Below are 22,153 nucleotides of genomic sequence, written 5' to 3'. Positions count from 1 at the left end.
GAAATTCACTGAAAAAACTAGAGGTTTCACAATCGTCATCAGTGATGTCATTTGAGAAGTCATCAGTGATGTCATCAGTGATGTCATTTGAGATGTCATCAGTGATGTCATCAGTGATGTCACTGACCATGTCATGAATGATGTAATATGTGACATCATCAGCAGTGGATTGCGGGCGCGCGAGTTATAGTGAGTCCAACTAACTATAACGTGGGAATTTCAATGGTTTTGTATGAGTAAAATGTTCAGCTAACTATAACTGGTGTGAAACCTATGGTTTTTTCAGTGAATTTCAAAGGTTTTTTAAATGCTAATTCCTAACTATAACAAATGTGAAACCTATGGTTTTTTCAGTGAATTTCAAAGGTTTTTTAAATGCTATTTCCTAACTATAACGATTGTGAAACCTCTGGTTTTTTCAGTGAATATATATATATATATATATATATATATATATATATATATATATATATATATATATTTTTTTTTTTTTTTTCTTTTTAGGTTTGAGTTTTTGCTGAATAAACCAAGCTGAAATCACCCAAGTCTAGTCTGAAGTGCCGCATCATTGGAGTAAAATTGTTGTTTTGGGCCATGGTCCGGCCCCTGCGCTGAGCACCAGTAGTCGAGCGCAAACAAGGTCTGAAGGATCACATTGTATGCAATATATATATATATATATATATATATATATATATATATATATATATATATATATATATATATATATATATATATATATATATATATATATATATATATATATATATAGTGTCAAGGTATATAGATGTCGAGTTAGGAATATTAAATCTTTACTTCATCTATATGCACTTACCTCTCAATGTTTTGGTCTTCAATATTTTGTCAATTATATTCTTATATCTCGATGTTTCTATATTTCAAATTCAGTAGCACACACTTTACTGCCCACCTAAGTGACTCCAGACTCTTGTGTAAAGAATCTGCTCTCCAATTACAACACAATTCCTCCATGTAGTCACAGTGTCACCCTGCACAGAAGTAATGGCTGCAGAGTCACAAAGGAAGCGGATTCAAAATTGCTGAGAAAAACGAGGGTTAATAAATAAAGTGAATTCATTCAATCAGATATTTCTCTAAGTTACTGCATCGTTTTAGAACCCGTAGCTCACAAAACAGAATAATCCAAACGATGCTCACTATATCCGAGGTAGTATCTAAAAATAAAGCACTATCTCAAAGAAAGATCGTGTTAATTGAATTCAATTCGCACAGTGCAGGCGCATAACAAACAGGTAATCCGCCCTGCTTTGTAGAGGCAAAGCCCATCATGATACACCCCGAGCCCAATGCTCCTTGTCCACCACCACACCTCAGGTAGGCAGAACTTGCAGTAAAATTGGTGGCAAACGTTATTCCTCATTTGTTAAGCGCGAAAGGGAAGTCAGGAGGAGGTAGCACCTTCCTATTTTGTGCAGGGCTCTAAGTGAAACTTGAGGTCTCCAGTATGAAGGAAGGAAGAGTGGCATGACATGGCAGACATTATCTGCTGTACATATCGCCACACGTAGAACAAAAGAGGATGTGTCTTGTGAAAACGCTACCAGTATTTGACTATTTCCTCCTGTGACATTTGCAGCAACAAAAGCGTCTCTTTTCAGACCTGCCGTTACCTCCAAGCTGTACTTCTTGGTGATTTTCAACGTTACAGGTAACTGTATTTGTGTTGGCGTTAGGAAAGTTGTTATTTATATACCTGTGCACAGCGCATACAGAACATAGTCCTTAGGAAGAATGAAAATGTATAAGACTTACTAGCAACGCTGCTAATCAAGATTGTTGTCTATTTGTAAACCCAGGAGGTTTGTGTTTGAACTTGTTTCTGCATTAGATTAAGACTGCTAGAAAAAGTGAACAATTATTCCAGACTTTTCATTTATGTAAAGATTTCTAAATGAAAACTAGTCAACGCAGGCTCTTGTTGAGAAAGTGTTGCTATTAATGAAGCACCGACTGTGTGCAAAGTTTGGATTTCGACTAATGGAAAGATTACATTTATGTTTATATCTAATAATGCGGTGAAGTACCCTCTGTCGTAGATTAAATGGACAGTGCAAGAAAATGATCAGTTTCATCCCCATACAGAGGAAATTTGACTTCATTGAATAATAAGACCATCGAACTCCAAGGTGACTTAGAGCATATTGGGTAAAGTAACCCCTCTGCACATGCTAAGGGTACAATTCACAAAGAGTTTGTGACCATATAGAGGCTGAGATCGAATGCTGGTTTCTTTTATAAGGACAGGGAACTGCAAAGGTTACTTGCATTCTCTTTCTATTTTCACACATGGTCACAACCATCATTCTCCCCACCTCTCAATTCCTTGGGTTTGGTACTTCATGTAAAAGAGGTTAATACACATGCAGACATGTCGGACAGAAGAAAAACTAAATACACCGAAAATTATTTTCCAATTGGTTGCAAAAACATATTAGGAATAATGTACTGTAAATTAGATTTGAAAATGCTGTATCTCAGAATGAGAAGTAATATCACAGATATTCTGACCGCCCTCTAATGAACTATATGAAAAAAATAGACATGTGATGTTAAGGACTAAAATCGTTTAAACTGCTGGTGCAATGGTATTCCGTGACCTTCCTTTCACCTTTCCACTGACTCTTGCTGGAGGTAGTTTAAGATCACAATTCAACTGTAATATGTTTTTACATTTGAACAGATATCTAATTTTATTTTTACAGGTAACTTGAGGCATCCCAATGTGACTTTAATAAGAAAATTACATACAGGTTTGTATACCTGGATTGCACGTTTTGATGCATTATATCCTTTTAATTTAAGGTATAGGGTATGTTATTCCTCATAATACATGGTCTCACCATAATTCTCCTCCAAAATATTTAAGTTTTTGGTTACTTGCTCCTTCACATGAATAAATATGGCTGCAAATAAACTGAATAAATGCAGTGGCTGTAGTGAAAAATTAAACAATGTTATGTTATGTTATAAATTTATAGAGCGCTCAGCTGCCACAGCAAAGTGGCGTCCCGGCGCTATAATGAAAGATAACACAACCAGAAGAAAAACCAGAAGAAACATGAAGTAGATTTAGAGAGGTGGGAACAGAAAGGTCTTGATGGCTCTTCTAAAGGATAGGAGATCTGGTAGGGCACGGATGTCTAAGGGTAAAGTGTTCCAAAGACTCGCTGCCAGTACGCCAAAAGAGCGACCACCAATTCTGGCTTTCCTGAAGCGAGAGACACATGCCAGGAATTGACCCGTTGAACGTAGAGTTCTGGAAGGGGTGTAGTAGGAGATTGCCTGTGCAAGGATAGGGGTGGAGGAGACCTTCAAAATCTTAAAAACCAGGCACAGAGCTTTGAACTTTATCCTCTGTCCAATGGGCAGCCAGTGTAGGTCATGGATGGTACGTCTAGCAGAGCAGAATTTGGGCAAGCCAACCAGCATTCTGGCCGCTGCGTTTTGCACGCGCTGAAGGCGAGTAAGTTCAGCCTGGTTAGCGCCCAGGAGAAGCGAGCTGGCGTAGTCCAATCGGGAGAGCACCGTGGCTTGGACAATGAGTTGCCTTGTAGGGGCATCGAAGAATTTAAAAATTGGTCTGAGGCTCTGAAGAACCCCAAAGCAGGTGCCGGCAACTTTCTTAGTGTGAGGGATGAAGGTCAAGTTGGAATCGAGCCAGACCCCAAGGTTTTTAGCTTCAGTCACTGGAATAGGGGCTTGACCCAGCTCCGGGGGCCACCAGTGGTCACCCCAAAGATGAACCTGTTTACCCAGGACTAGGACCTCTGTCTTTGCTGTGTTAAGTTGGAGGCAATTCCCCGTCATCCAACTAGCCACCTCCTTGAGGGCCGTCTGAAATTTAGGGGCCTCAACCGCAGGGTCCCCATTTAGTGCAACCGCTAGCTGGTGTCGTCCGCGTACGACACCATAGTTAGACCCCATCTCTTAGCGACAGCAGCCAGCGGTTGCACGTACAGGTTAAAAAGGGTCGGGCTAAGTGCCGAACCTTGCGGGACCCCTTGGGAAATGTTACGTGGGGCAGATTCAAATGGAGGGGTGGAAACTTTGAAGGTGCGTTCTGATAAAAAAGAACGGAACCATTCCAATGCCAAATTCTCCACACCGGCCTCACGTAGCCGTTGGAGAAGGATGGAGTGGGAGACAGTGTCGAAAGCGGCACTGAGATCCAGAAGGATCAGTGCCGCCGTCTGTCCTAAGTCCATCATCCTCCGCAGGTGCTCCACCATTGCCAACAAGGCCGTCTCCGTGCTGTGGCCTGCACGGAAGCCATTCTGAGAAAGATCTAGAATGTCAGAGGCTTGAAGATGGCAAGACAGAATTTTATTGGCATGTGCCTCCGCAAGTTTGGAGACCCATGGGAGGAGAGAGATGGGCCGGTAATGTTCAGGTTTCGATGGATCCATGGTAGGTTTTTTTAAAATTGGAATAACCGTAGCCTGCTTCCATTTACTGGGAACAGTCCCGGATTCAAAGGATAGTCCGATAAGGTCGTGCACCAAGGGGAAACAGACCTCGGCGGATTCTCTAAATTGTGCAGGTCTTAATGGATCGGCCGGCGAGCCCGATTTGACCTTTGTGGCAAGAAATTCAAACTCCTCCTGAGATGGTTTAGGTATTAATGGTAGGGACCTAGAGGTCAAAAGGATGCAACCTGACTCATTGGTGGGCGCCATTTGCGGGGGAAAAGTACGATATATCGCCTCGACTTTCTCCACAAAGAAGGCCGCTAATTCTTCACAATGAGTCAGGGAGCATTTTTCGATTACCGCAGATTTCTTGCTAGTAAGATCTTTGCAGATCTTAAAAATGAGTTTTATCGGGTTAGGACTGTTCTTGAACTCCGCGGAGTAAAAAGTGGCTCGGGCATTACAAATGGCTCGGTGATATAGTTTAATACTGGCCAAGTAAATCTGCTTAAGATCAGGCTCGTAAGTCTTACGCCAGGCTCTTTCAGCCCTTTTACATGCCGTTTTAAGAAGCCTGAGGGAGTCATCATACCACGGGCTAGGGGGACCACGTCGAGCTTTACTCCATCCTGCAGGGATTAAGATATCCAGGGCTTGGGTCAGCCACTCACAGAATTGGTCGTAGCCCGACGAGACGTCTTTAGGGGGGGATAATGGATGTGATGACAGCAGCTGATGGAAGTCGGCCAGTCTCAGCTTCCTCCAGGGGCGCTTAAAGATGGGCAAACCAATATACAGCTAGTAATTTGTTACAAAAAATATTAGGTGTGCCTTAATGTAGGTCAGCTTACAAAAAAGCTATATTTCATAATAATGTGTGGTAATATGCAGACAAATTCCTGATTTGCTGTAATAACCTTTAACTGCACAAAAACTAAATATGCTGCCATACTTCAGGGAAACAGTCAAAAAAAGAGAAAATGTAATTCAACTAGCCTATTAATTTATTCAACAGTACTTGTATTTCTGGTCCTTGACCTGACCTGAAATTGACAGAAGCAGTGGTGATGTCACAACTCAACTGTTATAACTTATTATATTTGAGGAACTACGTGATTTTGCTTATTTCAGGTCATTAGTGAGGTCACAACTATACTCAGTAGAGCATTACCTGAGTCTGGAATACAGTCCATATCTCCACTGCCAAAAGCATGCACATGGGAGCATACTTGGCCTGTCCACATCGCTGGTCTTCCAAACTGACTCCCGTGGACTGACCAGTGCCAGTATCGGGAGGGAGGTGGTTGAAGCCCCATCTGGTCAAATGGGCACCATTGTGTTCATCACGAACCAACACCCCACCACTGAGAGAGAGCAGCGAGTACATTGCGAGCCCGTCTCTCAACAAGCCAGTTCCCATAGCAAGTCTTGTGGCAAAGACGGCTAAGGAGGAAAGGCTCCCTCCTCTTACATATCTTGTATGCTTGATTCAATGGAAGATCCCAGTACCGCATAGTTCACGCTACCAGTGCCAGGCTTTCCTTTGTCTTAAGAAACCAAACTCTCACCTAGGCGATGGGAGGAGTCAGGTTTTATCAGGTGTGGGGCGTGTTGTTCTTCAACTCTCTCTTCCCTATCAGAATATGGAAGTGCCAGTAGTTATTACCCGGGAAGGGCCTGTGCCAATAGAAACAGTGATAGATCTCTAGAGGTGGGACCAAGCCTACTTTAGATCTATCTAATCCAGCTCTTACCTTGCAGTACTGGTGACAACATGAGCTATCACGATGGAGGGTGATGTACCCTTTTATCTCACTGCAGCCAAGTGGGTTGGCCATGTGAGGAGAAGGGGAGGAATCGCCGCTGGATGTATAGAGAAATGTCTAGAATATAAAAGAAAAAAAGGCGATAGAGGCAAATACAAAGGAATAGCTTGAAGGAATGAAAAATTGTTAAGGGTAAGATATGATATAATTTCCTCAGGAATGCTTTGAAAAAAAGTCACATTTACTTTATGACAAAGAAACAAAATCGAAAAACACTGGCATTGGCCACATATGTGTTTTTTTCTAAAACAAAACAATCATAGCTACGGTATAATCTAGTTTAAACACTTCAAACATGTTTCAAATTTGAAAAAACAAACACCACATTGTAGCTGACTACCCAAACTAAAAATATAATATAAAAGTATCATACCCTTTGTATCATGAGTCATATTGCCATATTTTGAAGTTATGGGGTTCTGATGCAATTTCCAAACTGCTCAGCTCTCCTGCTTCATGGTTTATGATGACATCAGAATCACTGGAAATAGATTGTCAGCATAAACAAATTGTTTTATGTGACTGCTTGACTATAGTAACCCATAACTACCTTGTTCGATGCCCATTCAAACTTCATCTGCCAAAGGTGCCAAACCCCAATCCAGGATCTGAAGTGCTCATGCACTCGAAGATCTATTAAAGCGTGCTTATTCTTACATTATATACTTTTAGTCATACTTTTGGGAGGTCGTTTACTCGCTCTCATAAACTCAGTACTGCAACTGCTCTCTTGGAAAGGCTCAGAAAAGAGGCATGACATACAGAATTTGTAGAGTCAGCTGAATACTGATTCTACAAGTTACGCCTTATTTCTAAAATTAAAAACCCAGCATAAGGGGTAATAGTCCTGAGGCCTTCTTGAACATAATGTTCTCACTGCATGAATCTAGCTCCTTACCTGCTCTTTTTTGTTGAATACATTTTTCAAGTAGATACATATGAAAAAAACAATGTGTAAGCCATAATATGCTGTCACGAAAAGTGCAATATGCTATTTATTCTCATTATTGAGTGAAAGGAGGATCAAAATATGTGTGTGCACTGCTCAAGTTGATGAACCGTTACAACTCGAAGGTTGTCAAGATGTGTCAGTTGGGAATAATATGGAATATTCAAAACTAGTTTGCCACTCCAGATTCTATATGGACAATTTCAGGGTGAATTATCAAGAGGGGCTGAGGAAAAGGTGGGGGTCCCAAAATGCATTTTCCCCATGCAATTTCCCGTAGGGATTTTAGACACAACTACAGCCTGAACCGCTAAATGGAATTACACCAATTGGGCACAAAGATAGTTCTTGATCAAGAAAGAACCCTTTTTATAATGTGGTATAAATCCCTTCTGTAGTTTTGGAGTTATTTAAGAAAAAAAGAAATATAGATATCTAGGGACGCGGATCCTTCATGGATGCAAAATTGATCCGCGGATCTGGGGAAAAACCAAGGCTCTGATTGGCTGACTGCAACCTGAGAGGAAAGTTGCAGCTGTCATTTTCTTTCTCGCTTCAGGCTGGGAGAGGAAAACACAATGAAAAACTAACATAAGGTGCCAGGTATGACCCCATAGGAGAGATGGAGGGGTTCCTGTGCAAACATCAAACATCTACATGGCCCTCCTCGCCGCCATCGTCAGATAGCATGGGCTCAGCATAGCACCCTACGCCGATGACACCCGGCTCATCCTCTACCTCACGAAGAACCCTGAAGACACCAGACTCAGCTTCCAGGAGGGAATGCAAGACATCACAGCCTGGATGAGCAGCAGCTGCCTAAACCTCAACTCAGAGAAGACAGAGCGCCTTGCCCTGGGACCATCCCCCACCGCTTGGGACAACACCTGGTGGCTCTGTGCCCGCAGAAACCCTCCTAAACCGGCCGACCACAATCGGAACCTCAGCATCATTCTAGACTCCTCCTTCACGATGACCCATCAGATCAACGGCGTCACCTCCATATGCTTCAACTCCTTCCTCATCCTCTGCAAGACCTGCAAGGGGATCCCCCCAAATCCAGAAAGACTGCCACCCACACTCATAAGAGCGGACTGGACTACGGAAATGCCCTCTATGCCGGTATCAACAAATCCCTGCTACACAAACTCCAGACCATCCAAAACACCGCGCCAGACTCGTCCCCGGCACTCCACGACATGAGCACATGACTCAACACCTGCGAGACCTCCACTGGCTCCTCGTCAAAATGAGAGTAACCTTCAAGATACTCACCCATGCCTACAAATCCCTCCACAACATCGGACCCAAATGCCTCAATGAAAGAGTCTCTTTCCACGTACCCAAAAGAAACCTCCGCTCCGCCAACCCCATCCTAGCAGAAACCCAGTGCATCTGCAGAACCAGAGCAGGTGGCAGAGCCTTCTCCTACATCGCAGCAAAGGCTTGGAACGAGCTCCCAGTCAACATCAGACACACCCCTACCCTGCACACTTTCAGGAAGATCCTCAAGATGTGGCTTTGTGGCTGACACAGCGGCACACACACCCCCCCTCGCCCCCAGCACCTTGAGACCCTGACGTGTGAGTAGCACGCTTTAAAAGCCCCCTGATTGATTGATTGCTTGATTGAAAATTGCCCCAGTTATTATTTTTTGGGCCAATCTTCGGGTCCAGCGCAGCACTCCTCATGGCCCCCCCCCCTGTTAAACTCACAAAAAGCCAAAGGTTACAGGAACGTTATAGTTAGGTTGACATTTTACCCATATAAAACCATAGGAATTCAGCAGGTATATTTATACTTATACTTACCCGAAGAAAGTATAACTTGTACCATTAAGTAACTTTAGGCAACAACTTAGGGGCATATTAACAAGGGCTTTATCTCTACGTTTTTGGCTTTAAAAGCCAGAAAAGAAAGTAGAGATAAAACTAGTGCCCTATCAGCAACAGGGTGCTAACACGCAAATGAGCATGTTAGCACCCTTTTACTCTGTGCTTTCCCTTGCATCTCTAATGAGATGCAAAGGGGGCGTTCCAGAGTAAAATAATAGGAGAAATGTTACTAAGTGACATTTCTCCTATTATCAAGGATATCGCTAACCCTGTTAGCGATAAAAAAAAGCAGCGCTAACTGCTGTTAACGCTGCTTTTTTACGTCTGGTATTTTTCTCACTTAGCCATGATATCCTATGTAAGGTGGATATCATGGCTAAGCATGTCTATCCCTATCAGCAAGCTATCGCCAAACCTTGTGGCATTATCGCTGTATTTCCAGCGATAATCTCACAATTGGCAGCTTGAGCTCTGAATTTTATCGCTTTGGAGATAAGCGTTGCTGATAGCTAAGCATGGGCGGATTTAGCGAATCTGGCGTACGCGAACTTGCGTATTTACGGATTCGCAATCCGCAAGATCCGCGAACTCTCGCGAATTTGCGGATTTTTGTGTTTTTTGTGTTCGCAAGGGTTCGCGAGGATTTGTGTACCAGTTCGCAATTGCGAACTTAATTGTCGGCTCGCAACGGCCGCGACTATGTTGTTTCTACGTCTGGTTCATCATCACAGGTTCACAGCACCCTCTGTTTCACCACTGCCACCCTCTGGTACACCCATGCCACCCTCTGGTACACCCATGCCACCCTCTGGTACACCCTCACTGCCACCCTCTGGTTGGTTTATCACTGTAAATTATGGGGGTGAAAAAAAGCAAGCACACCTGCCCTGCTTCAACTGCCATGAATTAATTTGGGGTTGATTAATGTGTCAGTGATTTGAAAACTTCCAGTCTGGCTGGCACCTGCTTCCTTCCTTATCTGTAATTTGCTTTCTGTTGCAGTGCAATTTTTTTTTCACAGGACCTTTATGGCCTACTTGTAGCTATTCTATGAGCCTGCTGTTTGGGTCAGAGCAGGGTCATAGAATAGTTGCAAATAGGCAACTGAACTCTGGAGGGGCCCCTCAGGAAGCACTAGAGTGAATGGTTACTAATGTTAAGATTGAACTTTTGCACCTGCAGATTGCTTTCAGTTCAGCAAAAATCGTTTTTCTGCAATTTCGCGCGATTTGTGGGGCGCGAATCCGTGCGAGATCGATTTCGGAAGCCGCGAATTCATGCGAATACACGATTTTTTTTTTTGCGGCGTGTATGTTCGCGTGAGTTTGTGCGTGTTCGCTAGGCGCTTGTAGCGCTACGTTTGCGAAGTTACCCTAGCGGTCGTACATGGGCGCGGCCATCTTGTTTGCGTGACGTAATTCCGTTTCCGGCCGCTATGTGTAATCTCGCAAAGTGTGCGGCTCGCTAGTACAATTTCGCACGTGATCGCGAGGAAAATCTCGCGCGAACTTACCCACGCGGTCGTGAACGGGCGTGGCCATCTTGTTTCTCATTCATTGCTATGGTTCTGGGCATGCTCTCTGTATCCTTTCTTAATCTCTGCCATCCTTTGCTTTTTTGAAGTTTTTTTTAATCTATTTTACTTATTATCTATCCCTCTATTTTTCTAGCTCTATATTTTTGTGTTTTCTGCTACTTTTTGTTAATTTTGAACTACTTTTTTAAACGCTTTTATTTTCTTCTTCCCTGTTCTATTTCTTCTTTCTTATTTTGCTTCCTTTCTGCCCAGACCATGGTAAAGGGAGCCGGGAAGAAGCCTGCAAAGGGGAAGGGTCCCGCACCCTGTGCCCGGCTCCCGTGCGGGCGTTTGAGGGGGGAGACAGTGACAGCTCGGGAGATTTTTAGTGCGGAGGAGGTGGCCGCACTAATATTTCACGTCCAGCGCCGCCTCCCCAAGACCACCATGTGAGGCGGCAAGATCGCAACCGGCTACGGCATCCGGGAGCGCCGGAAGCGGTGGGAGAAGATGTGCCGGGCCATGTTTAAACTCTCTGGGGTCCGGCGCACTTATAACCAGGCCACCCACCGCTGGACGGATGTCATGGACCGGGAACGCGACTTGCTGGACGTGCTTGGCGTAGAGATCCCCGGGCTTGGTGAGTAGTAGTAGCTATTTCTAGCTATTTCATCACTACTCTGTTTTATCCGGCTCTGTTATTTGCAAATGTTTGTTTTTTACCAAGAGCAATAATGCTGCCGATTACATTGTAGGTAAATTATATTTCAAAATCTTCTATGCATTTCAGGTGCACTGCTCTCCTTCTCAGTAGCCTTGCTACTATGCTTATTTGTTTTGTATTTTGTGTTCATTTCATTGGCCTGAGAAATTATGTATGAGTGTAGTGTAAAGAACTGCGTAATGCTAGACACTAAGGGTCATATTTTCAATTACCGGCGCATCCCTGCAAAGTAGCAGGGATGCGCCAGTAATTGTGCGCCATGCCACCACCACCCATGGGCCCAAAACGTCACAGAAGCCTTACGCATCTGTGCCGTAAAGGCGGCGCATTGCTGGAGTTGCGTGCCAATGATGGCGCAGCTCCAGCAATGCTCTGGGGTGCCCTATCTCCCCAATGCTGCATCAAGCCGTACATCGGCTTCAAGCAGGCGCAGGGTTTGAGTCACGCATCATTGTCCTAAAAGTGACTGATTGACATCTTGTAGATTTCCCTCAGCCACTTTTAGGATTCGTTCCTGCGCAGGAACGCCCTCCCTTGCGCCGGAATGCCCCCTGATGGCGCAGGGCTTTACAACGTGATGCATCTCCCATATGCGTCACTTTGTTAATATACGCCGCACCATGGTGCCTCTTTTGTTCTGCCGCTGCGTCACAAAAGTCACGCAACAATGGAGCAAAAGAGCCGCAAGGGGCTTCAAAATCAGCCCCTACAGACTCAAGTCCAGTCCTTCCTTTAGACACATGGCTATAATAGTGGGTGTGGTCGGTGGATTTATAGTTTGAGTATTCACTGATCTGCAAGCACGATGGACTTTGTCTGTCACTTCGCGTGCTGCGGAGTGCTGCCTGCCAGGCCAAGGTAAACCTTTTTAGTAGTCTGTTTAGTGAGTTACATAGGAACTTTCAAAGTCAACGGTCAGCAAATCAAGCAATACTAATAACGTAGTATACCACATGAGATCGGTCAATATATCCCTTGGAATAGTTGTCTATCTATTTGCTATTTCGCCAAAATATTTTGTATTGTTATTTTGAAATGTTTGATTTGGTTGACAAATATCATCCATGTTTTCTGGTCTTTCTTTCTTTCATGTTGTACATCAGCTTCCCCCAGGGGCAAGAGGAGGACACAGGAGGAGGAGGAGGGTGCTGTTCAGGATGCGGGCCAGGATCGGGCAGGCGAGGGCTCCTTTGCTGGCCCCAGTAAGTTTTAATTTTAATATAGAGTACCTATTTTTTCCTAGCGTTCCTCATTCGATTTTTTCTAAATCGTCTTTGATCTTCTTGTAGACTGGATCTAAATTCTTATCCTGCCTCGACTATGACTCCCTGTGGTATTACTAGATTATTCTTATTAGTCTGTCTGTGTAGCTAACTAAGATTGCACATTTGGCAATTCCATTGGACTCCCATTCTAGTCAGCAATAGCTCTATGCACTGAGTGCAGTCCTCTGGGATTGTCCATAATGTCTTTTCAAGTCTTCGAAATGTTTATGCTTTGACAATTGCCAACAATAAAAAGGTGAATGACCACCAAGAAAGAATACAATACTACTTTACTTTTGTTTTGGATACTAGGACAATCCATTCTACTACTGTTGCAGGGACAAATCTGCACAAACAGAACTATGGACACGAAATAATGCAATAAATGATTACATTGTATTTCGTTTTTTTCACATTTCTTTATTCCTCCTAGACCAAATATTATATAGTAGTGAGTGGTGTATTCTAACATTCTTAAATGCACTTTGTAGGTGGAACACCTGGTGGCGGGGCCAGCGCGGAGGTGGTGGTGTTGGACCAGGACTCTGGGGAGGAGGCGGTGCAAGTGCCGGACGTTCCTGTGAGGGTTCACACGGTGGTGGCGGGAAGAGGTAAGCTATATATTCCTTACTTATTGAGATTGAAGACTGCATAGTGTGCTTTCTGCACAGGTGTATTATAAATCAACCAGGTAGTAGCCTCCTCTAAATGTACTTCGACTTAGCTGTGAAGTTTTTGGCGAGAAGAATCCCAATAAGATCTGAGATGAACTTGATGGATGGGATGAACGAAAAGCGAAAGAAGGGTGTAAGTAAGTGTGGAAGGACGAGAAATTTAATGATGGCTGGCAAAGAACAATGATATGTGTTTGCTTGGTCCCCGAGGTGGCTGGGAAGGAAAGAAAATGGTATGGTGCATGGCTGGGTGAATGATGAAGCAAGGAGGGGTGGAAGGAGAACAGCCTGGGTGGGTGAAACAGAAACTGTATGTGTGCATATACTTTGAATGGATGGATGCCTGGATCATGGTATTATCTGACTCTTAGATAGCATATGTGTATCTAGAGAGAGTAGACGGTCACTGGATGAACTAAGTGTTACCTTGAAGAGCATGTAACACCGCACCCGCACGTCCGTTCCAGTGTAGGAAAGGCAAGGAAAAGAAGTTGTAATTTTGTCCAAATACTACCATGAATAGTAGCAGTAGTTTGTATTGCAACTGCAAGCACAGCATATATCCGGTTCTTACGGTGGACACTCCCTCCCTACCTCTCTTAATAACTTTAGTTTAGTAGTAGTACGTCATTCATGTGTGGGTGTATCACTGTTCACTCAATAATAAGCAAAGCACCTAAAGTCATCCCATATGTCATCAAATACATCCCATGTGAAGTGATAGATAATCAAATTATTTAGCTTCTTCATTTTCCTTTTCTAGTACTCATTTGCACTGCAGGGTGAAAGCTAAATTAATTAAGCAGTAGCCCCTGTAACAGAGTATTCTCAGTGCCACCCGTAATAGAAAAGGAAGAGCTTCACCACCTGCATGTACTGGACCGGTACAGTAACGCAAGTCTGTCTCACTCATCATGGTGTGCGTCTGTTTTTCTCGGGTGCAAGTTCACTGCGCTGGCATTATGCCGGCTTGCATAAGATAACGTACCAATTTTCCTAAACAAGAGAGAAGAAGAAGAATAAGACTGGTGTACTGTCATAGTCGACTGTAATGGAAGTCCATAGTGCTCGTAGAATTTGTTCCTTAAACTCCCACTAATGTTAGAGCAAGGATGAAGAAGTGGGAGGTTAGATAGATACTGTCCTCAATAGTTATGTACTGTGCTTTCAATTTGCTACTTGTACTGTGACACAACTTTCTGCTCAATCACTTTGTGTTATTAATCTTAAGGAGCATTGGTTACAGACTATGTCTTTCTTTCTTCATATCGTTGCTCCTTCCAAATCAAATAGACCATTACGGAGGGAGCAGGCTCGAATGGCCCGGCAACGGAGGCTGGATGACACTGTCGCCGAATATCGGCGGCTGGTGGCCCTGGAGGAGGAGGACGCGCAGTCAACCAGTACAACAACAACAACATCCACTGGCACAGCTGCATCCTCCTCCGTGCCCCCACGGGCTGCCAGCCAGCGCAGTGGTCCAGCGGTACAGAGCCGGGCTACCAAAGCCAACCGCCACCGCCGAGCAGCAAAGACACCAGCTGCCCCCCACAGGTGTTGCAAGGCACGCCAGCGCCGCTTATGACTCAGAGTGTCCTATCTGGAGCAGGAGGTCCTTAGCTATAAGAACTTGGTGGAGGGCCTCCGCTTCGACCATGCCACCCTCCGCAAGGAGTATGATGCCCTGGCCGCTAAAGTCAACAGCACCCTCCCGTAGTGTAGTGTCCCTTGCCCCTTTTTTAGAGACTTTTGGGGGGTGGGATTTGGGAGTTGGGTTCTTTTGGGGACTTTTGAAAGACAATCGTTGGGGTTAGGGAGGGTCTTGAGGGAGATTATTTTGTTAGGGCTACATAAATATACTTTTTGAAACTTTATCTGACCATACCTGTTTTTTACTGCTTTTGAGTCTGGTGGGTGGGGGTTTAACAGTAAGTTTGTTTTCCTGAAGAGTCCTAGGACTTTAGTAGTACTACCGTCAATCTCTCGTCTAGTCCTAATAGTCCATTATACTACCTCCCACCAAACGCTTATCTTACCTGTAATTTGTGTTTGAACGTAGGGCTAGGCCCAGGGCTGGCTCCACGGGAAATGGGGATTAAGGTTGGCAATCCTGGGCGGATGAAATGTCCTCATTGCGGTGGTACTAGTGGTGTGACACAGTGGCAGTTGCATGCCTATGGAAAAAAAGAAAATGAAACCTGGTTTGTCCTTACTGTAGCATTACAACGGTACGATAGAGAATATAGCAGGTGACAGTACACTAGAACAGTGCCACAATGTAGCCTAACAAATGGTAAAGTATTGCAAGTATAACTAGTACTTGCGTTGAATTTCTTTGACATTGGCAACTACTACAAGAAATAGTACTGAAGCTGAGTAAGTCTAGAATATATCCTCGGATTCCTTCACCAGCCTGTTGCTATGACCTTATCCTGCCCAGCAAGTGTGTGGAATTATTGATGTCATTTAGTCACACATCAAGCAAAACCACACAGCCCGGGGGAAGAGGGTTAGGGTTTGGAAAATGGATGGGAATGGGGGTTTCTTTTTGGGTAGGTTTTGTTGAGAGAAGAAATAACAAGCATTGAAAATGCAATAGGTCTTGCAATAACGCGAGTCTGAACTATTAGCATTGTAAATGATTATGCCCTTTATTTTTGCGTTCTGGTTTTTGGAACATAAATAAAAGGCTTTGCCATTTACAAGGCCTATAGCTTAAATTTGCGTTAAAACGAGACCTATTGCATTGCAATGGTGGTGGTGCTGCTGAGTTTTCTCTGAATCTGCACCCACAATCTGCACCCACAATCTGCACCCACAATCTGCACCCACAATGTGTGAGTGGCATTGCGTGTGTGAGTGGCGTTGCGCGTGTGAGTGGCGTTGCGCGTGTGAGTGGCGTTGCCTGTGTGAGTGGCGTTGCGTGTGTGAGTGGCGTTGCGTGTGCGAGTGGCGTTGCGTGTGCGAGTGGCGTTGCGTGTGCGAGTGGCGTTGCGTGTGCGAGTGGCGTTGCGTGTGTGAGTGGCATTGCGTGTGTGTGTGGCGTTGCGTGTGCGAGTGGCGTTGCGTGTGCGAGTGGCGTTGGGCGTGCGAGTCGCGTTGCGTGTGCGAGTGGCGTTGCGCGTGCGAGTGGCGTTGCGCGTGTGAGTGGCGTTGCGCGTGTCAGTGGCGTTACGCGTGTCTGTGGCGTTGCGCGTGTCAGTGGCGTTGCGCGTGTGAGTGGCGTTGAGTGTGTGAGTGGCGTTGAGTGTGTGAGTGGCGTTGCGCGTGTGAGTGGCGTTGCACGTGTGAGTGGCGTTGCGCGTTTGAGTGGCGTTGCATGTCAGTGGCGTTGCGCGTGTGAGTGGCGTTGCGCGTGTGAGTGGAGTTGCGCGTGTGAGTGGAGTTGCACGTGTGAGTGGAGTTGCACGTGTGAGTGGCGTTGCGTGTGAGTGGCGTTGCGCGTGTCAGTGGCGTTGCGCGTGTGAGTGGCGTTGTGCGTGTGAGTGGCGTTGCGCGTGTGAGTGGTGTTGCGTGTGTGAGTGGCGTTGCGTGTGTGAGTGGCATTGCGCGTGTGAGTGGCGTTGCACGTGTGAGTGGCGTTGCGTGCGTGAGTGGCGTGCGTGCGCGAGTGGCGTTGCGTGCGCGAGTGGCGTTGCGTGTGCGAGTGGCGTTGCGTGTGCGATTGGCGTTGCATGTGTGAGTGGCGTTGCGTGCGTGTGTGGCGTTGCATGTGCACGTAGCGTTGCGCGTGCGAGTGGCGTTGCGCGTGTGAGTGGCGTTGCGCGTGTGAGTGGCGTTGCGCGTGTGAGTGGCGTTGCGCGTGTGAGTGGCGTTGCACGTGTGAGTGGCGTTGCGCGTGTGAGTGGCGTTGCGCGCGTGAGTGGCGTTGCGCGCGTGAGTGGCGTTGCGCGCGCGAGTGGCGTTGCGTGCGCGAGTGGCGTTGCGTGTGCGAGTGGCATTGCGTGTGCGAGTGGCGTTGCCTGTGTGAGTGGCGTTGCGTGTGTGTGTGGCGTTGCGTGTGCGAGTGGCGTTGCGCGTGCGAGTGGCGTTGCGCATGTGAGTGGCGTTGCGCGTGTGAGTGGCGTTGCGCGTGTGAGTGGCGTTGCACGTGTGAGTGGCGTTGCGCATGTCAGTGGCGTTGCGCGTGTCAGTGGCATTGCACGTGTGAGTGGCATTGCACGTGTGAGTGGCGTTGCGCGTGTGAGTGGCGTTGCGCGTGTGAGTGGCGTTGCGCGTGTGAGTGGCGTTGCGCGTGTGAGTGGAGTTGCACGTGCGAGTGGCGTTGCGCGTGTGAGTGGCGTTGCGCGTGTGAGTGGCGTTGCGCGTGTGAGTGGCGTTGCGCGTGTGAGTGGCGTTGCGCGTGTGAGTGGCGTTGCGCGTGTGAGTGGCGTTGCGCGTGTGAGTGGCGTTCCGTGTGTGAGTGGCGTTCCGTGTGTGAGTGGCGTTGCGCGTGTGAGTGGCGTTGCGCGTGTGAGTGGCGTTGCGCGTGTGATTGGCGTTGCGCGTGTGAGTGGCGTTGCGCGTGTGAGTGGCGTTGCGCGTGTGAGTGGCGTTGCGCGTGTGAGTGGCGTTGCGCGTGTGAGTGGCGTTGCGCGTGTGAGTGGTGTTGCGCGTGTGAGTGGCATTGCATGTGTGAGTGGCGTTGCGTGCGTGAGTGGCGTTGCGCGTGTGAGTGGCGTTGCGCGTGTGAGTGGCGTTGCGCGTGTGAGTGGCGTTGCGCGTGTGAGTGGCGTTGCGCGTGTGAGTGGCGTTGCGAGTGTGAGTGGCGTTGCGCGTGTGAGTGGTGTTGCGCGTGTGAGTGGCATTGCATGTGTGAGTGGCGTTGCGTGCGTGAGTGGCGTTGCGCGTGTGAGTGGCGTTGCGCGTGTGAGTGGCGTTGCGCGTGTGAGTGGCGTTGCGCGTGTGAGTGGCGTTGCGCGTGTGAGTGGCGTTGCGAGTGTGAGTGGCGTTGCGCGTGTGAGTGGCGTTGCGCATGTGAGTGGCGTTGCGCGTTTGAGTGGCGTTGCCCGTGTGAGTGGCGTTGCGCGTGTGAGTGGCGTTGCGCGTGTGAGTGGCGTTGCGTGTGCGAGTGGCGTTGCGTGTGCGAGTGGCGTTGCGTGTGTGAGTGCCGTTGCGTGTGTGTGTGCCGTTGCGTGTGCGAGTGGCGTTGCGCGTGCGAGTGGCGTTGCGCGTGCGAGTGGCGTTGCGCGTGTGAGTGGCGTTGCGCGTGTGAGTGGCGTTGCGCGTGTGAGTGGCATTGCGCGTGTGAGTGGCGTTGCGCGTGTGAGTGGCGTTGCGCCTGTGAGTGGCGTTGCACGTGTGAGTGGCGTTGCGTGCGTGAGAGGCGTTGCGTGTGCGAGTGGCGTTGCGTGTGTGAGTGGCGTTGCGCGTGTGAGTGGCTTTGCGCGTGTGAGTGGTTTTGCGCGTGTGAGTGGCATTGCGCGTGTGAGTGGCGTTGCGCGTGTGAGTGGCATTGCGCGTGTGAGTGGCGTTGCGCATGTGAGTGGCGTTGCGCGTGTGAGTGGCGTTGCGCGTGTGAGTGGCGTTGCGCGTGTGAGTGGCATTGCGCGTGTGAGTGGCGTTGCGCGTGTGAGTGGCGTTGCGCCTGTGAGTGGCGTTGCACGTGTGAGTGGCGTTGCGTGCGTGAGAGGCGTTGCGTGCGCGAGTGGCGTTGCGCGTGTGAGTGGCGTTGCGCGTGTCAGTGGCGTTGCGCGTGTGAGTGGCGTTGCGCGTGTGAGTGGCGTTGCGTGTGTGAGTGGCGTTGCGTGTGTGAGTGGCATTGCGCGTGTGAGTGGCGTTGCGCGTGTGAGTGGCGTTGCGCGTGTGAGTGGCATTGCCCGCGTGAGTGGTGTTGCCCGCGTGAGTGGCGTTGCGCGTGTGAGTGGCGTTGCTCGTGTGAGTGGCGTTGCGTGCGTGAGTGGCGTTGCGCGTGTGAGTGGCGTTGCGCGTGTGAGTGGCGTTGCGCGTGTGAGTGGCGTTGTGAGTGGCGTTGCACGTGTGAGTGGTGTTGCGCGTGTGAGTGGCGTTGCGCGTGTGAGTGGCGTTGCGCGTGTGAGTGGCTTTGCACGTGTGAGTGGCTTTGCACGTGTGAGTGGCGTTGCGTGCGTGAGAGGCGTTGCGTGTGCGAGTGGCGTTGCGTGTGTGAGTGGCGTTGCGCGTGTGAGTGGCGTTGCGCGTGTGAGTGGTTTTGCGCGTGTGAGTGGCATTGCGCGTGTGAGTGGCGTTGCGCGTGTGAGTGGCGTTGCGCGTGGGGGTGGCGTTGCGCGTGTGAGTGGCGTTGCGCGTGTGAGTGGCGTTGCGCGTGTGAGTGGAGTTGCACGTGTGAGTGGCGTTGCGTGTGAGTGGCGTTGCGTGTGTCAGTGGCGTTGCGCGTGTGAGTGGCGTTGCGCGTGTGAGTGGCGTTGCGTGTGTGAGTGGCGTTGCATGTGTGAGTGGCATTGTGCGTGTGAGTGGCGTTGCGCGTGTGAGTGGCGTTGCCCGCGTGAGTGGCGTTGCCCGCGTGAGTGGCGTTGCCCGCGTGAGTGGCGTTGCCCGCGTGAGTGGCGTTGCCCGCGTGAGTGGCGTTGCGCGTGTGAGTGGCGTTGCGTGCGTGAGTGGCGTTGCGCGTGTGAGTGGCATTGCGCGTGTGAGTGGCGTTGCGCGTGGCGTTGTGTGCGTGAGTGGCGTTGCGTGCGTGAGTGGCGTTGCGTGCGTGAGTGGCATTGCGTGCGTGAGTGGCGTTGCGCGCGTGAGTGGCGTTGCGTGCGTGAGTGGCATTGCGTGCGTGAGTGGCGTTGCGCGCGTGAGTGGCGTTGCGCGCGTGAGTGGCGTTGCGCGCGTGAGTGGCATTGCGCGTGTGAGTGGCGTTGCGCGTGTGAGTGGCGTTGCGCGTGTGAGTGGCGTTGCGTGCGTGAGTGGCGTTGCGTGCGTGAGTGGCGTTGCGTGCGTGAGTGGCGTTGCGTGCGTGAGTGGCGTTGCGCGCGTGAGTGGCGTTGCGCGTGTGAGTCCCGTTGCGCGTGTGAGTCGCGTTGGATGTGTGAGAGGCGTTGCGTGCGTGAGTGGCGTTGCGTGCGTGAGTGGCGTTGCGCGCGTGAGTGGCGTTGCGCGCGTGAGTGGCGTTGCGCGCGTGAGTGGCGTTGCGTGCGTGAGTGGCATTGCGTGTGTGAGTGGCGTGCGCGTGTGAGTGGCGTTGCGCGTGTGAGTGGCGTTGCGCGTGTGAGTGGCATTGCGCGTGTGAGTGGCGTTGCGCGTGTGAGTGGCGTTGCGCGTGTGAGTGGTGTTGTGCGTGTGAGTGGCGTTGCGCGTGTGAGTGGCGTTGCACGTGTGAGTGGCGTTGCGTGTGTGAGTGGCGTTGCGTGGGTGAGTGGCGTTGCGTGGGTGAGTGGCGTTGCGTGCGTGAGTGGCGTTGCGCGCGTGAGTGGCGTTGCGCGTGTGAGTGGCGTTGCGCGTGTGAGTGGCATTGCGCGTGTGAGTGGCGTTGCGTGCGTGAGTGGCGTTGCGTGCGTGAGTGGCGTTGCGTGCGTGAGTGGCGTTGCATGCGTGAGTGGCGTTGCGTGTGTGAGTGGCGTTGCGCGTGTGAGTGGCATTGCGTGTGTGAGTGGCGTTGCGTGCGTGAGTGGCGTTGCGTGCGTGAGTGGCGTTGCATGCGTGAGTGGCGTTGCGTGTGTGAGTGGCGTTGCGCGTGTGAGTGGCGTTGCGCGTGTGAGTGGCGTTGCGCGTGTGAGTGGCGTTGCGCGTGTGAGTGGCGTTGCGCGTGTGAGTGGCGTTGCGCGTGTGAGTCGCGTTGGGTGTGTGAGAGGCGTTGCGTGCGTGAGTGGCGTTGCGTGCGTGAGTGGCGTTGCGTGCGTGAGTGGCGTTGCGTGCGTGAGTGGCGTTGCTTGTGTGAGTGGCGTTGCGTGTGTGAGTGGCGTTGCATGTGTGAGTGGCGTTGCGCGTGTGAGTGGCGTTGCGCGTGTGAGTGGTGTTGCGCGTGTGTGGCGTTGCGCGTGTGAGTGGCGTTGCGTGTGTGAGTGGCGTTGCGCGTGTGAGTGGTGTTGCATGTGTGAGTGGCGTTGCGCGTGTGAGTGGCGTTGCGTGTGTGAGTGGCGTTGCGTGGATGAGTGGCGTTGCGTGGATGAGTGGGGTTGCGTGGGTGAGTGGTGTTGCGTGGGTGAGTGGTGTTGCGTGGGTGAGTGGTGTTGCGTGGGTGAGTGGCGTTACATGGGTGAGTGGCGTTGCGTGGATGAGTGGCGTTGCGTGGATGAGTGGCGTTGCATGGATTAGTGGGGTTGCTTAGATGAGTGGTGTTGCGTGGATGAGTGGGGTTGCGTGGATGAGTGGGGTTGCGTGTGTGAGTGGTGTTGCTTGGGTGAGAGGCGTGGCGTGGGTGAGTGTGGTGTTGCGTGGATGATAGTGGGCTTGCGTGGGTGTGAGTGGCGTTGCGTGTCTGTAAGTGTTGCTGTGTGGGTGAAAGTGGCACAGAGCCTTTGATGTGGCCTGGCGCAGGAGAAATGCTGCTGCTGCTAATTAAATACAAGAGCGGCCGGGAAGCGGCCAGGAAACACAAGTACGGCCGGCCACATAATTAGGGGAGGAGAAGCTGCACAGCACACGCTGGGAGAAGCCCTTTGATGTGCTGTGCGGCCGCGATGCGCGCTCTGTGCTGGGGGAGGGCCATTAGCCTGAACTCGTGGCAAGATCAAACGAAGGGTGGGAGGGACATTGAGGAACAGGAACAGATGGCCATGAAAGTGTATGGGCCAAAAGCGCGTGCCTGTACGTGCACTCGAAGAAAACGCCACGAAAAAAAGCGGTGGTTTGACAATCAGTTCGAGCACTTGAATTCTCGGCCATTTCCCATTCCTTCGGAATGGTAAAGGACGAGACCTAAAAAGCACAGCATGGACAAACAATAATTGAAGATAAAGAAATCTTTGGGTACAAAGCTAACCACAAATCTTTTAAGTGACATAAAGGAAGTGCATGCCCTACTGC

The 22,153-nt window shown here is 49.3% G+C and overlaps 1 protein-coding gene across 2 annotated transcripts in view; it reads left to right on the top strand.

The window, feature by feature from the left end:
- Nucleotides 1-1,629: 1,629 nt before the first annotated feature.
- The window catches only part of LOC144753097 (P2Y purinoceptor 2-like), a 94,030-nt gene continuing 73,506 nt past the window's right edge, over nucleotides 1,630-22,153 (top strand). Inside the window, exon 1 of one of the 2 annotated variants that reach the window (XM_078640883.1) lies at nucleotides 1,630-1,690. The gene's annotated coding sequence lies outside the window, so the exon portion shown is untranslated. Of the gene's footprint in view, nucleotides 1,691-2,741; nucleotides 2,793-22,153 lie in introns of those variants that run through there. The other variant, XM_078640884.1, reaches the window with a different exon arrangement.

Source organism: Lissotriton helveticus, chromosome 5_1 (assembly GCF_964261635.1).
Source record: "Lissotriton helveticus chromosome 5_1, aLisHel1.1, whole genome shotgun sequence".
Lineage (NCBI taxonomy): Eukaryota > Metazoa > Chordata > Amphibia > Caudata > Salamandridae > Lissotriton > Lissotriton helveticus.
The sequence above is the reverse complement of the archived record's forward strand: the minus strand, read 5'-3'. Positions and strand labels throughout refer to the sequence as shown.